Source organism: Ischnura elegans, chromosome 4, assembly GCF_921293095.1.
Source record: "Ischnura elegans chromosome 4, ioIscEleg1.1, whole genome shotgun sequence".
Taxonomy (NCBI): domain Eukaryota; kingdom Metazoa; phylum Arthropoda; class Insecta; order Odonata; family Coenagrionidae; genus Ischnura; species Ischnura elegans.
This window is the reverse complement of record NC_060249.1, coordinates 34890045-34908700: the sequence shown is the minus strand read 5'-3', so window position 1 is coordinate 34908700 and position 18656 is coordinate 34890045.

The following is an 18656-nucleotide window of genomic DNA, read 5'->3' as shown; positions in this document are numbered from 1 at the left end:
TATTTTCGCGTTGCAAAAGTGAAAATATTTATTTATTTTATCACACATTCATAACTTTTATCATCGAGGTTCCTGAATATAAAAATTATAGTGTACCTATGTGATCACTAAATAATGGATCTGAACTGAACTCAAAACTTGGAAGAGGAATGAATGAAATCTTACCGTCTGCCTGCGTCAACGAGCTGCATTCTTTCGATCTTTTTGCACGTGCTTTCATCGAGGCCTCGAGTGGTCAACTCACACAAGACGTTCTAACGAACTCTGCAATGGAAAAAAACGAACACTCATGAAGAGACAAATCAATGTCCTAGAAAACCGGCTTCATGGCCGAATCAATCAATAAATTTTCTTATGGCGCATAGACGTTAGAGAGTGGATAGGCTCACCTTTTAATTAGATTAAAAAAACTTCGAGTGAAAAATAACATTTCCCGTGTTGCAGCGGAAATTAAAATAATATTCAATTAACTAATAATACTTATTTAAAAAAATTTAATTCCAATTAAATAGAACTATATATTTGTTTAAATAGGAAAAATTAAGGATTGATTTTGAAGTGGGTAACCTTTCACAGGATAAAAATAGTTAAATAATTCTGATTCAGAATGAAAAATCAAAATAAAATTTGTAATGAATAAACAAATAATTAGAAACTAATTACAAATAAAAGTTATTCGCACTGCTTTATAATGCGAAAATATTTTGCGGAAACTGTTAAGGGAGGTGATAATTTGACTTGAAAACACTTGTAAAGAAAATACGTTAATAGGTGATTATAAGTCATTCAGAAAAATGTTGGCACAAAAAATATTTTGCCCATTGAAATATATTTCATAATTTTTCAATTCAATTCGAAGTTAATAGGTCAATGAAATATCACTTCCAGTTACTAAGTACCAAGTACAATTTTCAAACTAAGTAGTCAATGACTAAATTGAGGAGGATATTAGGTTTATTTTGATTGCATTATGGGCAAATTAGAAGTTCAGTATAAGCATGAGCACAATTGAGTTCCGTTTAGGAATGCAAAATTGAACATTCTCAAGCAACTCCTTAATTTAAAAATTTGTATTGGAAAACTGAACCAAATTTGAATGAATATTATGAGATCATACCGCTCCTTATCTGCTGCAACTCCTGTAGAGCCGCAAGAAGCCGACTCGGTAATGTGCACCATCCAATCTTCTTCCAAGTGTCTTCTTTCTCCTTATCATCATGTCCAGCGATGAATCGCGCCTAAGGAGAGAGCGGGTTAGTGCATACACAAATAAATAACCCTTCCGAGGATTTGCACCACTCCAAAGCAGCACACAAGAACGTGACAATGGCATCGACAGGAAACCACACATTTCCTACCTAGCCACAGCCACATTCCTGCATGACGCGATGGAATCCGTAATGCAAAACCACGGCACAAAAAACTACAACTAACGCGCGCAAAAAAACGCCTAGCCTTACGCAAATTTATGTTCACTGGCCAGAAGGGCCCAAAGCTAAGATGTCGTCTTCTTCTGGTCCCGCGATGCCATCCTCTTCTGTCTTCTCTTCTTCCGATGAATCTTCATTCTTCTCTTCACATCCAGCGATGGCTTGCGGACCTAGGGAGAGAGCGGGTTAGTGCATACACAAATAAATAACCCTTCCGAGGATTTGCACCACTCCAAAGCAGCACACAAGAACGTGACAATGGCATCGATAGGAAATCATAAATTTCCTACCTAGCCACAGCCACATTCCTGCATGACGCAATGGAATCCGTAATGCAAAACCACGGCACAAAAAACTAAAACTAACGCACGGAAAAAACGCCTAGCCTTACGCAAATTTTTATTCATTGGCCAGAAGGGCCCAAAACTAAGCCGCAAATATCGCACACGTCTTCTTACGATGCTCCTCTTCTTTCTTCTGTGAATACTTGCGTCTTCAATCTTCTCTTCTTCGTGCAGCCTTCACTCTTCCTTCCTTGAAGTCCAGCGATGGCTTGAATCTGTGAAGAGGTAAGATTAGTGCATGCACAAACAAATAAATAAATAACACTAACATGCAAGCCCTAACGCAACGCAACGGAAAAATACTCGCAGCACACGAAAATATAAATAATCACACGCAGAAAAATATCACACGAAACCACACGATAGATTAAAAAACACACGCAATCGGATTCTTGCCGTTCTTCGAGCTCAATTTGATGTCTTCAGTCTTCATGGCTGGAAGGGAAAGGGTTACACACATGTTACAATTAAGTACAAAAAACACTCAGTTCAGGCGAGGGATTTTCAATGTCCACTCATTCCCCAAACACACATACATCATCTTCACTCTTCATTCTTCGAGGCCCCCAGCGATGTCTTCAATCTTCGGGGCCTCAGCTACGTTTTGTTTCTTCATTCTTCACTCCTACAATAAATGGTGTTAGTACAAAACCCGCCCAAATACCTTAAAAAACTACACACACAAAAATACCCACATTTATTTCCTGCCTAAGAATGCATTCTTTGTCTCCTAGGACCGGTCTCATTCGTAGTAAATAACTTTAAAGTGCACTTTATGGTACCTTAGTTTCAGCGGTGTTTCGAAACCTTTTTGAACTTGCTCCTTCGAGCCGTTACCTTTCGTGTACTGTTGTTACCTAGAGGTCGTGCTTTGATAATAGAGTGTGAATTCACTTTCCACCAGGAGTCTCTCATAACTCCAGGTGTGTGGTTTAGGTCGGCCCTAATTTACCATTTCATGTTCAAGATAACCTGATGAAAAGCTGATACGGCAAAGACCAGCGTCCGAGGAAAACTGCACTCTTCCCAGCCTTCAACGTAAGTCGATGAATGGTGTTCTAATTCTTCAATATTCATTCTGAAATTGAAAAATCAAAAATGTGGATTAAAATTCGAGTCAAATCTCTCCGAATAACATAAAAGGAATTAGCATTGGATCCCGAGGGGCCATCGTCTTCTTCTTTTCTTCATTCTTCCTGCTCCTCCCTTCATCCTTCCTATCACGTCCGGGGATGGCTTGCACCTAAGGAGAGACCAAAGAATTAAATTAAATTAAATTAAATTAAATTCGGGGGTTAGATTATTAAATACGGGTCACTCCACCTAAATTCACCAAGCGTTTGTCCCTAAGAGTCTCCGATTTTGATACCTGTATGGGTCTACATCAACCTCAAACTAAATACCATGAGATCTTTTTTTAATGTGGTTTTAATACGTTATCGATTTTTTCCCAAAAAATTGCCTTAAATCATATAAACCCCACAATTTAACTATCAAATTGTCGTATAGCCATTATTTATTGCTTTTTTTACAGCTAAGTCCTTTCGGAAGTCACTCTGAGTAAAATATTTATAAAGTGCACTTCCCTATTATTGTTACATTTAAATGTTTTAAACATTGTCAATCAACTTTTCTAAAAAAATCCATCTCAGAATTGGCCCAAGCATTTATTATTTAGAATGTTGGCTCATTCATTACCTTAGAATTACAAAATTTAAATTTAAATCACCTCCTGAATGATATTTTTGAAAATATTTAAAGGTTTACTTTTTCTCCCGTGCGGCTTTCCGATTACTTTTAATAGCATTCTATGGACGTCTACTATTAGACTGGTAATCTTTATCATAGTAGTATGACCTACAGCGTCAACTATAAAATATCAACCATGAATTCATCAAAATCTGAGACCCTACGCGACAAGCTTTTTTTGGAATTGAGGTGGAATGACTCAAACTATTATACCCGTCTGTCTTTAAAAATCGTGGAAATGGATGCTAAAACAAAGGCTGTTTATTTAAAAAGAAGGACACCCATTCTCTAGAAATTCACATATTTGTTCAATGACTTTTAAACAACAGGATATTTTTTAGGGAGCTTGCTACAGTGATATTGAATAGGGTAGGTATATTAAAATCTCTCGTAAACAGATTAAATTATTGTACTTTAATGTGGAATTCTTTTATCCACTTCATTTTAGCAGTGAAAGATTTGTATAAATATGTAAAATGACATAGAAATATATAACTTTAATTATTCTCATAGCAGCACTAGAGAATCCGTAGAATAAGCAGTACCAAAGAAATACATAGCAAACAAACATTTTGGGAAATATTACATCGTATTTACTATTTTGTTTTTAAAAATAGGCAGACAGCAAAAGTTAAATATATAACTCAAAAAATTGAAGTTATTGACCGCACGATGTTAGTATATTACAAGTTGAGCAAGATTCTTTATCTATATAGGATTTGAAAAAATAGGAATTCAAAGTTGCTTTGTTCCACCGAGATCACGATTTAACTATCTAGTTTGTTTTGGATACGTTTATTTTGGATAAATGAGTACGGAAGCTCATTTTTAATCAATGATCAGAGTCAATATTTATATAAAAATTTCCTTCTCTCTTCACATAAATCGTTGGAATTGATACTGGAGACAAAGGAGGCAGTCAAGTGAACCTTATTTCTATATTTCACGGATTATCTTAGTGGTAAAATGAAAAATCAATACCTTAAAACCATGGCCCATAACCATGCGTTATTATCGCGACAGAATTGAATTCGTATTTTCAGTGTAAACACATTAATCTAACCTTCATTCGTCAGATTTATTAAATAACAATGTTTTATCATTTTTTATGAAAAAAATTACGTGACACTTGCAAAGACCACCTGGTACCCCACGTGAGATTGGGTGAGAATCGGCTTGACCCCCTCGCCCCTCCTAAACACCCTAACCATTACTAACCCTAACTAACCCTTTCGCTACTAACAATGTAAATATTCGCTCGGACGGTTTATGACACGGAAGACGAAAGCAGCAAATTTTCGTCTCATATTTTCCTACGCAGGCGAACGAATATCCGTTTCGTTGCCCTTTTATGCCGGTCGCAGCTACGCGAAGTCCTATCGGGACCCAAAAAAGCGGGGACATAGGCCGTACCCTCGAAATCCGGGAGCAGGTACCCGGACACCTCGTCTTCTACTACCCCTTCTTGTGGTAAGGTATAGTGATCATTCAGTCAGTTTTTGAAATAAGCATTTGTTCCTTTCTCAAAAAAATATAAAATAATAAGTGAATTATTTGCCTTTTACGGAGCGTTTAAAAATTTTAAATGAAATTTTACCATAAATATTAATTTATATCTCGATTTCGATATAAAAATCAACATAGAAATTGTTGATGCATTAAATTCTTTAATTAGGACGGTATAGCTCCGTTCAAAAGTTGACAATGCACAGAAAAAAACCGAGGAATTGAATTCGAAATCTGCAACATACGGGCAAACAACAATTATCCATGTAGCTAATTCACAAAAACTAACCATGAGTTGACCCGGAACCGATTCCGCTGCAAGGGCTATCGACCCGGAAAGGAGGAAGACCAACTATACTTTGAGTCCGAGATAATGCGGAGTCCCCGCCAGGAAAAGTCGAATAAGGTTGGCGCTGAGATAGTGTGATTATCCGTGAGACCATTCTAAACCAATGTCCTGCAAAAATGGTCCGTGCAGAGGGGACGGAAGAGACCCTTGGGGCTCAGTCATGCTAAGGGAACAACACCACTGTGTCGAAAGGGTTAATGGATACCCTCAAAGATGTAATATTCGTAAGAATTGGCTTGTATGATACAAAGTAAATATATAGTTGACAGACGAAAGTGGTATATTTTGCTTGGATGTTGAAAAAAAAAAGAAAATAAAATCCTTTCAGGAACTAAGGAAGGTGGAATAGTAAACCAACGTAGCATTATTTGACATTAACGTCCGAAAAATATGGCTCTGTTGTGCCTACAAGTCAAGGGGAAAGTGGAGGGTCTATCAATTTATACTGAGAGGAACTTTGAGAATAATATGATAATAATACTCGGTTCTCTTATTTTTCACCTGTATAAAGGCTTTAGTATCGAGCGTGAAAAGCGTGAAAACTCTATCTGCGAAAAAATTATGAAATTAAAAGAATGAAATGCTAAATATTGAATAAATATATTTTAATTTTTCGAATGTTTCAACTTCAGTGGTGAAGGATATGATTAAAAAATAATAAAAGCACGGTCTTATCCTATAACTCATGTCATAAATGATTAGCCTCATTCACTGAATCGAATCACGTACTAGCTTTCTGTACGCGAGAGACTATTTCTACACTTAATCAGCTTCTTTGCTTATTTATGCTTCATGTGACAATTTTTCCGATGCCCTTTGAAGGTTTAGCGCCAACGAGAGTGAGACATGTATCCCGATGTCAAATGCTAACTCAGCATAATATCCAGCCAGCATTGTGCGAAAAATCCACGATGAAAAAAATCATTCGCCAGGATTCGAATCCGGATCCCCCCGAATGATTTTTTTTCACTCAGTGGATTTTAGCACAATTTGTGCATTGTGGGTGACCCTCGCAAATTTACCGCCGTGGCTAGTCCCGGTATACTTATAAAAAAAGAAACACTTATCCAGCCAGCAAACTGAAAAAGTGTTCGGCAGGGTTGGCTTATCACAAGCATGTAAGCTACCTTCCATAAATGTTTACGAGACATGATATTAATGTAAGAGGAGTTTGGTCCGTGATTTCAAATGAAACTATCGTTGAAAATGTAATTTACTGCGTTCCTTGGGTCCTAACTTCCTTTCTTCGCATGATTTATCGCTCACGGACACTATAAAATTAATCTGAATTTATTCATTGGCGGCATACAAAGAACTCGAATCAATTTTGTCATATGGCAATTTTCCAGCAAATATTCCAGTAATTTTCCTGGGCAATGGTTAGTACTTCCCGAATCCCAATGAAATTATTCGAATGATAGAGATTTATATTATTGTATCAGCTTTAAACTAAGGAGCCCCTTTTGATTTTTTCCATAAAAACCAGCACTAACTGATATTTCAGTTTTCTACGGACAAATAATGATTGAAAAGCTAATTTTAATCACACAGGATCACTACTACTATGTAGTTTTCCTATTACTGCTCTCAGTGCATAACATATGACGTTCTTTTACTCAAATTTCTTCTCTTCGGCAACCATTATTATCCTCTGTATCGTGAAATTCTTTAGAACTAATATCATCTACTTTGGACACCGCAAAGTAAAAGTTTCAATATTTCTGACTCTCGACAAGGGGGCAGGTGAAAAATTCTAACGGAATGAAAAAGGAAGATTACATGTGTTCTTGTCAGCGTAAAGAAAAGTATTAACTCGAAAGCACACAATATATTTATGAGCGCATTTGCAAAAATTTATGCACTAACGAAATGTATCATTAATTAATCGTTACTAGTCATCTGGGCGTTATTTAGACGGTGCGTTAACCTTTTACAGAACTAATCCACAACATAATTTAAATTATTTTAAAATTGTTTTGATCACCTAAATCTACATCTACAGACTAACCAGCAAGCCGCCTCAATAGGCGTGTGGCAGGGAGTGTTAGGTCACCTGCCGTTAACAAATAAAAAGGATATGCTCTAACAAAATTACGCCCAGCATTTAGTAAAGTCCTTTATTGTCGACGGGGGAAAAACTAATTCCCATACCTATTCATTTGGCAAAATATCTCTCTCAATTTATCGTTTCTGTAAAACCTGGAAATGTGGCTGGGCTCTGATATGATGTTCTCCGTTTTCGCTTCGAAAGAGTTTCCATTGTCAATTGCTCAAGCATTCCAAGTCTAACGCGCAGGCTCCGAATCTACAGCGGTTCCCAACCTAATTCGTTTAACATCTGTGTAACACTTTCTGGACGCCCGAAGCGGTTTTATTACGAATCGTGCAGCTTTCCTTTGTATTTTATTAATTTCACGAATCAAATCTTTCTGCACCGCATCCCATACGCTCGCTGCATATTCAAGGTGTGGCCTGGCGAGCGCGAAATAGAACCTCTCTTTTACTTTCTCATCCGAAAATCTACCCACTAAACGCTTGACGAATCCCAGCTTCTTCGGGGCTCTTACAAAAATATTTCTTAAGGCCTGTTTACACGGCACATTAACACGTACGGGTCTAAATGTATGAAATGGAAAAGAATAAACGCCATAACGCATCGTGTAACCAACCAACTTATGCGATTGCATGCACAGAAAATAGAACCTGTTCTAATTTGGTTCATGCATTCATACGTGTTCCGTTCCGATCCACAAAAATCATTCATGGAAAGACATTAACTCGCACGTGTTAATGTATCGTGTAAACAGGCCATTATATGCGTTCCCCAAGATAGGGTCGAGGTTATGGTAACTCCCAGATACCTTACTTCATCTGTCACCATAATGTTAAAAACATCCACAGAAAATACATGGAGATAGTAGGGCGACCCGAGCAAAAAAATCACCGTCAGATTGCATTTGATCAGATTAAGTTCGAGTCCCCACTCTTGGCTCCACACATGGACGTTGTTCGTAGATGGAATTTGAAAGCCTGAGTGATCACTAATACGGCGGGATGGATGGCAACGTCGCGACGTTGCCATCTTCACTTCCTCTGTAGCCTTTATGTTAATACCATCCACAGAATTAGCATGGTTATGGTTGGACGAACTCTGCAAAAATTGCACCGACATGAATTTGCTCAAATTAAGTTTAAGTCCCCACTCTTGGCTTCACAAATGAAGGTTGTTTAAATTCGATTATAGAGTTTCATTGTCAGAGTGGCCTCTAATTTCGCGATAGATGACGGCGTCGTTAGCAAATAAGCGTATTTTACTGTTAATGCTAGCGCAAAGCTCATTTATGTATATGCCTAATGAACAAAAGGGGGCCCGATACGCTTCCATGTGGGGCACCTTATGTCACTTCAACTACATCAGAGCTAATTCCGTATTGAACTACTTGTTACTTACGATTACTCAGAAAGTCGCGTATCCAGTTTACCACTGTTTCATCTAATCCGCATGTCTGTAAATAGTATATGAGTTAATAGGGAAATTGCATACTTTTTATAGACAGTATGCTGACATACTACAGTAAATACTTAGTACCGCAATATACGTTTTTCCGCTTAAAATTCAGTTTATATACTAGAAAATGAATCCCAAAAGTCTCCCGAGTTTCGCGGGATAAAAAATACCGCCCCCACTAATCTTACGCCGTGACGTCATAATTCAGTAGGAGTCCAAGATCCAAGCCCAGTAACGTCGTAGCTGCAGGTTTGGAAGAGCCAATTTGCGTTTAAAGGAGAACATGGCTGGAATAAGGAAAAATTACATGTGGTGCATTGTTCCTCTGTGCAATAACACCCCAGAAAAAATTGTCGTTTGCATTCCCACGGAGGAAATTAGAAGATAAGCCGCGTTACATGCCGTTCGTCGGAATGAGCGTTGCGGAAAAATAAGAGTATAATAAGCGGAATGATAAACCCGTGTGCTATGTGTGCGAAGATAACTTTAATATAAATAATATTTCGATATTTCATCGACTGAATGACTTGAACCTGAGATTTTTCTATAATTCGGCCGCCTTATAATAAAAACTTCGAGATACTTGTTTCTCGATGGATACGATGGGCTCGAATTACTTATGGCACTTGTTCAATTTCAGTTACGGGAGGACATAGAAAATTCCATGATGTTTAAAATCAAGGAAGGAAACATGAAAATAAAGAGCAGCGTTTATCCTCATGCATTCGAGTGCCAGCCAAGAAGACATCGTTTTCTTCTGCTGTCGGCGTCAAAATGATGAGACGCTGTACTTCGCAACTTTATATCTTGGCTTCAGTGCATGCTATAATTTTATTTATTTATGTCACACCAAAAACAGCACAAAGGCCTTTAAATTGGGCTTATAAACAAGATAAATAATATAAATATAATAATGAACATGTAAAAAAATAATATCATAAATAACAATCATTTTCAGCTTATACAACAGATACAAAAGGTCAGAAAGATAGACTTTTCACTTGGTTATTAAAATTAGAGCGGGGGGCGAAGATTTCAAGAGAGGAAGAAGTATTGGAGACTGAATAGGGTGGTTTCCTATTATTTTTTTATTGCCTAAATCGAAAGATTATTACTCCTGGAGTACGTATTTCGCGCTTTTAGATTTTTAAATGACGATATCTATTTTTCGCGATTAAATGAAAAGTGAAAAATTTCAAGCGCGCAAAAACGCGACGCGTAAGTAGGAAAGTCCGTGCGACGCATTTCTGGTTCCCCCTCTCTCCTTGTGAAGTGACCTTGATCGAGGCTCTGAGCGCTGATAGGACGCAGGATGCTAGCGGATAGCTGAGTACCTTGCTGAATGGTAGCGCTTGGCTTAAAAAAGGTTTATTAATACCTTATCAAACGAAGAAAACTTTCCGACCTTAGCCAGTTTTAATAGGTGATTATTAAGACATGTTTCCCTGAGCTCTGTGCCTCATGCATGCATTGGTAACCTCAGACGATGTATAACTCCTATCCTCTCGTGTAGAAACTAGGTCCCTGTGACGTCACGCGGAGTGGAATCGCATGGGCGCCAATCTGGCCTTTTTCAAATGAGGATAAAATTTGACCCTTGCCATTCGTCTAAACCGGTATTTAAAAAACCAAATAATTTGTGTATTATGAATACACTAATGGTGGGTAACGAATCGCAATGCCTATCGTTTTCTTTGATGAAGGAAACTACCCTATTGAAAATGGAAGGTAGGCGGAAAAGAGGGATCTTTGAGATATTGCCAGACGGAAATTGGGCTGGTGTAGAAGTTCAGTATTGCGGGTTTTGCGAGCAGGAATGCGAAGTGAAAAGAAGGATAGGAGATCACTGGATCTGAAGGACCCATTTAAGATGCTGTAAAGAAATTTGATGTCTATTGTCAATCTACGGTGGTTGGGGTGTAATAATCCAAGTGAATGAAGTATTTCGGCACGTGAAGAGAATCTGAGGTGAGGTATGCGATGTCGAACTATTGCTAAAAAGAAATTGAGTGGACGGTTGATTAATTTTAGTGTGGCGGGAGAAGCAGTTGACCAAATGGGAGAGCAATATTCAAGGATGGGTTGCACACATCCAATGAAGACTGATTTTAAGGCACTCGGTTCGGATATCTCGCTCAGACGATATAGGGTCCCAACCACTGCCATAGCCTTGTTAACAACGGTTTTTATATGCTCGTAAAAGGTTAACTTTTGGTCAAAAGTGACGCCTAAATCGGAGTGGGATAAGACAGAGGGAATGGGTTGATTATTTAGAATAATGAATCATACGTCATTTAAAAAAATTTTTATCCTAAATTCCGATTTTTTTAAATAAAAAAATGTAGACACACCAGTGCAATTAATGACTCCGCGCACCGTATAAGTAGCCGTTTTGTCAACTAAATGAACCTTGAAACTCAACCTAGGGTAAACTACTGCGTCAAGAGCACTCTTCTTCCATAATTATTTACAAACATCAGTGTAGATTAAAAATGGCTTTTGGGTATTTTTAAAGCGCATATTTTGTTATAAATTAATGAAAATATTTAAACAGTATCTTGCCCTGTAGTTTACCCTGAGAGAAAAAATAAAACTGATAGAAACACCTTTTATTTTATTTGTAATTTTTCTATGACCCATAATCTATAAAAAATATTGATATTTGTGAATGTTAATCAACTCTCTTAATGCCATGTTGCCAAACGGGGCCGCGGCGGAACCTAGGGAGCTGTTGCGAGAATGGATCGGAGACGTCTGATAAAGTAAGTTGTAGATGGAAAAAGAATGGAATACAGAGGTGGTCACAAAAAATGAATCGTAGCGTTCTTTGATGTTATTCTACGCCGTTGCTTGCTTTCCAGAAAAAGTTGAATCACAAGAGGAATGCTCCGCGGCCCTTGATTAGGAAAATGTGGAGGAAGAAGCAGAATACATGTGTGGATCAGCAATTTCCATTCAGCATTTTATTTTGGTTGTCAGGAAAAACCAAGGATCCATTTAAAGGCTGTCAGTCCATCGTATAAAGTAGGACTGAGCTGCACCACAAGGAAAATGGTGAGAGTGCAGGTGAAGGTTATCCCTCTAGGATTTCCGATACGGAATTTTAAAGTGGCAACGCTCGCAATGACGATGAGCTCATATTGAGAGTAGGTTCCACATATATTGCGAGAAAAGCTCCCAAAATGGACGCACTTAGGAAATGTTCATATTTTAATGTTGCATTAGGAAGGCCTTAATTACAAAATTAACTTTTTAACACCTGAAGATGTTGTGTTTATTATATTGATCGAAGTGCGATTGACTGATTCTTTCTGCAAAATAGAAAGTGGCTTCTGAGTTTTTGAGTCACAAGCTGGTAGATTGTGTTGGAAATTCGTGCATATTATCGCTACTAAATTGAAACAATTAATAGTCTGGCTTGCTCAGATTCTAATCTCAAAGAGCTTCCTGTCGCCTTCCAGGCAAACTATTTTTAAGTTGAAAGCATCATTGATTGCCTCGAGGTGGAAAATAAGTTCACCATAAGACTCTCTACCGGACTGCCAAGAGAATACACATTTCACATACGCTTTCGCCAATAATTCATGCAAGTCTCACGTTTTTGTTAACTATGAAACAAATCAGATGCACATCAGCTACCTTTCCATTTCTCGGCATCGACATTCGGCGCCGACGAAGTCTACAGTTTCACTAAAATACCCTGGTATCATGATGGAATCAGTAACAGGAAGTTTGCCAAATCAGCCAAAGAATAACCATATTCCTTCATCTTCACGCAATCTATCGCTTTCAATAAAAGAAAAATAGATCAAATAATAGCCCTGTAGTCACAATAAAATACCCGGTACGTCTGCACTTCAATAAATGAATCATAACCATGCCGTCGCTTGTATTCAAGTATCCAACCTCTACCATGGCCGTGCCTCCTCGCACTGAATAATGACGTCACTTTTCTACCAGCGAATCATCGGGCGTTTTCGATTCTCACTTGTATTTGAAAATTCTCGTGAACTTTGATGAATTAAATATCGCAAACCACGTCATAAAATAAAATAAAACTTTCACCGTGGTATGCAAGCATATATTTTTATATAATTTTGGGGTTCTTGATTATATCTGAAATATATGCAAGTTCCCTATTGTGAGGTACCGTGTCAAATGCTTTCTTAAAATCTAAGAATACAGTGTATTCATGTCTTTTCGATTCGACAGATTGAAGGACATCGTGAAGAAAGAGCGCGAGCTGTGTTTCCGGAAGCCTAGTATATATAAAACATGTTCTCAGTAATAAGGTAAAAGGATAGATTAAATCGAAATCCCTCCGTGAAGGGATTCAGGGAAAATTTTTGGCAGGTGGCTCCCCAAGTTTATTGAGGCCACCTTAATCATCTAGTTACGACAATTATAATATTTCACACAAACATTTTATTTTCGCTTCATATGTTTCCTAATGACGTATACCCCTGTCTGTCCTTCCCGTATTTCATTTATAGTTAAAGGGTTCCTAGAGCCCGTCCATATTACGATAGTATTACTTACATTAAGTCATCAGCAATGTATTCACTACAGCGTATCAGCATTCAACGGCCACTTGAACACCTTATAAAAACTGTAACAACTATCATATAAAGCCTAAATAAGGTTTTAAAAAGGAGTACTGATATCCGTATAAATAATCGGTTATAAACTAGGACTCAACAACAGCTGTCAGCTCCGAGTTCTCAACGCGACGAAAAATCCAAAAACATTTTGCAGTACAAGACTTCTAAGCCTATGATGAGCTCAGTTATAACCCCGGAACTTTTCCTCAACAACCGCGCACAGTATAGACGTACTCGGCGACGGAGCCACGTAGCAGTAAGAGACAAACGGTGAGTCCAAATGTGAATCTAAAGATAGGCAGAACCTCGCCGAGGAGCCCGAAAGAAAACACTGCGACAGCCCAACGTGAGTGTGGACGTGGGTTACCTCGGTACATTCCATCCGCTAATCTTAATGCTGATTGGGCTTATGCTAATGGAGTTTGACTCCAGATTCGGTGGCTAGGTCGCGTCCACCTCCATCCTCGTCGGCTCTTAGTTGCTCACGAGGCTTACGAGTGAGGGATGCAGGTCGCTCTATGTGCCAACCTCTAAAGTTTTCACCGACCCGGCCCCATCAGTTAAGTAGGACTACTGGGTGTCTACATACTTTGGAAAACGATAGTACTTACAATCTACGTATGGGGGAAGAATGGATAACTTTCGAGAAGTAATCGCGCGATAACCAAATGAATCCTATTGTAAACCACCTCTAACATTTTCTGTTATTATTATTATATCCAAATGAATCCTAATGTAAACCACCTCTAACGATTATTCGCGAAAGTATTGGAAATTTTGTGGCTTGGCTACGTATATGACGGCGTTGATAGAAATTCCTATCATCAATAAAAACCGTAAATTACTCTCACTGTAGCGTTCATTTTATTAAAAATATATTAATATGCGTTGTTAGTCGTGATATCTATTTTTCGAAATTGAATTCAAAATGGTGTAGCCTATCTACCTACATGACGATGCTGATGTAAATACCTATTCTATTTATCAATCGCCGATTGATAATAATCGTGAAATATTTCAAATTCGTGTCGTTATGGCGTGTTGTGAGACTTGGACGTTGACAGCAGCAGAGAAGTCAAGAGTGGAAGCATTCAAAATGTGGTGCTACCGGAGAATGATAAAGATAAAGTTGATGAAGCGAATAGGTGCTATAGACGAATGATGAATATGAAATGGATCGACTAAGTAAGTATAATGACGAAGTGCCAAGAAAAAAGGGAGAAAAGAGAAATATTCTAAAATCCTTAGGATAAGACGGGAAAATTGAGTTGGCAATAATATGAGCCATGATAATCTGACGAAAATCTTATCTTAGAAGGACAGGTGGAAGGAAAGAAGGGCAAGGAAAGTCCCCGAATGTGACATTTCGGATAACATGTCTTTATAACATAACGAACGGTTGTTTTTACGTAAAGAATTAATACCTCTGCAATAGAGAAAATTGAAATATCTTATATGTGAAAAAAATCATTTTTTTATAGTCTGTCATGAAATTTGTTAAAAAAAAGGTGGATTTCTGGAAAATATCTGCATTTCTAGAGATTGCATTTAATATTCTGTAAATATTTGTGGGCCCTTACGGATGAAGTCACAAGCATTCTTCTACTTGACAATTCGCAGTGTGAATGTCTCTTCATCCGACCAATAAAAATCATCAGCCCGTTGCGTGCGAGAGGTGAGTATGTCGTGTGCGAATCTCCAAGTACGCCTTCAAAAATAATTCAGCGTGCTACCTCTGGCTTTAAGCTAATCTATTTAATGTTAACAGAGTACTATGTTGTGTTTCATCGCTAGAATTTTGTGCATTGGAGTGCTTGGAACGGCAGAGCAAAACGTTTCTCATCTCATTTGATGCCTCATCTATGCAGTGAATAACCCAATATGCAATAATTACCATAAGTGTACCTCATCGGAGTTTTTGGTTGGTTATCGAGTAAAACGCATTTCTTAAACGGATTTCTTAAAACGATTACTTTTGCAGTCATTTGTATTTGTAACAATTATTTTTACGAAATGCAAGTTTTATTTGTAATTTACTACTTACGTTGGAAGAGGAATCGGTACTATCGATATAATCGTTAATTGCTCCTAATCGACGCTAACATTATAGATTTTACCGATTTGCCTAGGCCTACGTATAACTTCTAATCCTTGAGTGCCATAATTTCCTTGCTTAGGTTCAGCCACTCTTCTGTTGTAAGCAACAACACAAATGGGTACAAAATACGACACCACTAGTGTCGTATTTTGTACCCATTTGTGTTGTTACAATAGTTATCATTGTATGCATAGCGAGTTAAAGTGCAACTTTAGCTATTTCTGACTCTAGTTTTCCATATTTTTACTCCAATATTCGACATTAAGTGCCAAGTGGTCTTTAGAGTGGACAATTTAGAAGAAATTAATATAATTTTACAGGTTACTTTTAAAATAATTTATACACGTAAATGATTACCTTTTAAAAGGAACTGCAATATAGCCGAGTTTCTTTTTCTCAGCACTTTTACAAACACTTCTCATTGGATAAATATACGATAACGGGCAAGTGGTGGAGGGTTAATTTCACTGGCATCCGAGAAGGTGATTGATTACCGAGGAGCAATATGAAATATTTGACATTTGGTGAGACCTGCCTTCATTTTCCATTTCGCTGATTGTCATTTTGGTACTACTAGATTTGTGCAGCCGCGCTTCTTAACCAGGTGAGATTCTACAGCCTCGAATTAATATTGATATGACTCCCTTCATTCTGTGTAACGGAATTAATTACGTTCGACTGTTTTAGTTACTCCGGTAATCAAAGGTTCATTTCCGTGTCTGAAAACTTCGCGGTGCCCCTTCGCTTGATTAAACTGTGGTATTAAAATTAAAGCAACGGACGAAGTGACGAAGTACCTGGAGTTATGATAACTTACAATAAATCGTGGGGAACACATATAAGGAATATTTCTGGCAGAGCCCTAAAGAAGTTAAGATTCGTGAAGCGTATTGTGGGAAGATTTTCGGATGAAAAACTGAAAGAGAGGTGCTATTTTACGCTCTTCCTGTCCACACCTTGAATATGCAGCAAGCATATGGGATGCGGTGCAGAAAGACATAATCCACGAGCTGAACAAAGTACAAATAAAAGCTGCGCGATTCGTATCTAATAGAACTCCTACGGGCGTACAGACAGCGTTACCCAGCGAAGTAGCCACCGGAGACTCGGTGGCTGCGCGATAGGCTAAGATTGTTTGAACAATTGAGAATAGATATCTTTAAGAGTGACATTGAGAACATAATATTAGAGCCCCTCTAGATTTCCAGGTCCGACAGAAGCAATCAATTAAGAGAGATATTTTGGCGAACGGATAGATGTGTGAATTCGTTTTTCCCCCGAACCATAAAGGACTTAAAAAAAATGCCAGCCGTTATGTCGTTAGAGCATTTTATTTCATACGTAAACGGCTTTTGTCCTAACACCCCCTGCCGCACGCCTTTTTAGGCGGCTTGCGGGGTAGTATGTAGATGTAAACTAAAGGGCAGTGAGTGCAACGAGGTCCGGTGCTAAGATTGGCTACATTCAGTTCGTGTTCCGCTCCCGTCGGGTATGGATGTGTTCTCACTCCGTGTGGTTGACTCAACGGCCAACGTTGTGGAATGCATCGCCGGTTGCGAGCCATTTAGTTTCCGGCTAAATGTGTGAAAATAGTTGCTTTCATTGAGTGGAAGCCTTATTTGTGTAAAGAAAAGTGTGCTAAATCGAGCTTACAGGAGTGATATCCTCCATACCTACAACATCTTTCTGGCATTAGTTCGTGTGCAAAGTGTAACACGTCTACACGGAATACAACTTCCATCAATAGCGATACCTGCCGTAAAACCTTCCATGGATTTTCTCTTCAGGAGTCGCTGACATCGAAGGGATTGAATCAAGAGGACAATCCTGGAAATGTGTGTACTGCCAAAATTTACGAAAGACATGCTGTATGGGCAGAAGTAAATCGGAAGGTAAATCCCTTCAGGAAATATTTTATTTGTTCATAGAGGTTATAAAATAACTAAATATAACGGATCAAAAAAACTAGGGAACACTATTCATAAGCCATAAGATAAATTGGGAGACAGGTTAAAGTTAATTGAATCGCAGGGTAAAATATTAGAGAAAATTTTAGATCAAATATCCAAATTGCAAAGTGAAAATGTGGTGCTGAAGACGCAACTTTCTGACGCACTAAACCGTTCTGATGTCCTTGCGAAACGCATGTTAGGTATTAAGACGAAATTTCATGGCATCCCCAGCCAATGGGATGAAAATATGGAAGTAGTAGTGAATAAAGTTTGTGCTGCATTAGATGCAGAAATAAAGAGTAGCCTAATTGTCCACTACTACCCGGTTAAGACGAAATCTAGTTGGGAAACAGGAGGAATTCAACTCCGAATTCTGAATCAGCACGTAAATGATAAGCTGTTAGCTAAGTGCCAAGTAATTTTTTTTTCCATTCGACTCTTGGCCTTGTAATCCTACCTCCTAGTGATGTACAATCATTTTCAATAATATCATAGACATCCACGTGCCCCATTTTAGTGAGTTAAAATAATTTTCATACCATAGGGCTATAAAATGATTTCAACTACGAATGTAGCTGGTTAGTTATCGAGTATTGCCGATACTATAAGTTGGGATTTTACTCAATGGATATTTGACAGTGATTAGCCGCAAGGAAATTAAGATACAACCACTGCCACATCCCCGACTTATTTTACCTCAGTGATTTAATCTGTTTAGAAAGAAATGTGTTAAGGTAGATAGAGGAATTATTTTTATAAATGTAGTATTGACTCTTGTATACTCTATTATTTTATAAAATGTAAAAGAGAATAATTAATTCGATTTTAAACCCTCCCACATTTCACCGCAACTACCGCACACGTAATATATAGAGCGCACATGCAAGCTATAGAGCCACAACTTCGTAAGTCAGAAACGGTGAGTCACGTATGAAAATGAAAAGAGGATATACCATGCCGCGAAGTCAACCTTTTTCCGGGGAGATATCGCGGAACAAAATATCGAATTGATGCAAAGATATCGTACTGCCCAATAATTTCATTCCACTCCTCACAGCACGTGTTTCGATTCCTATATAGTCATAATCGGGTACAAACAAATTGCTATTCCGGACAGAA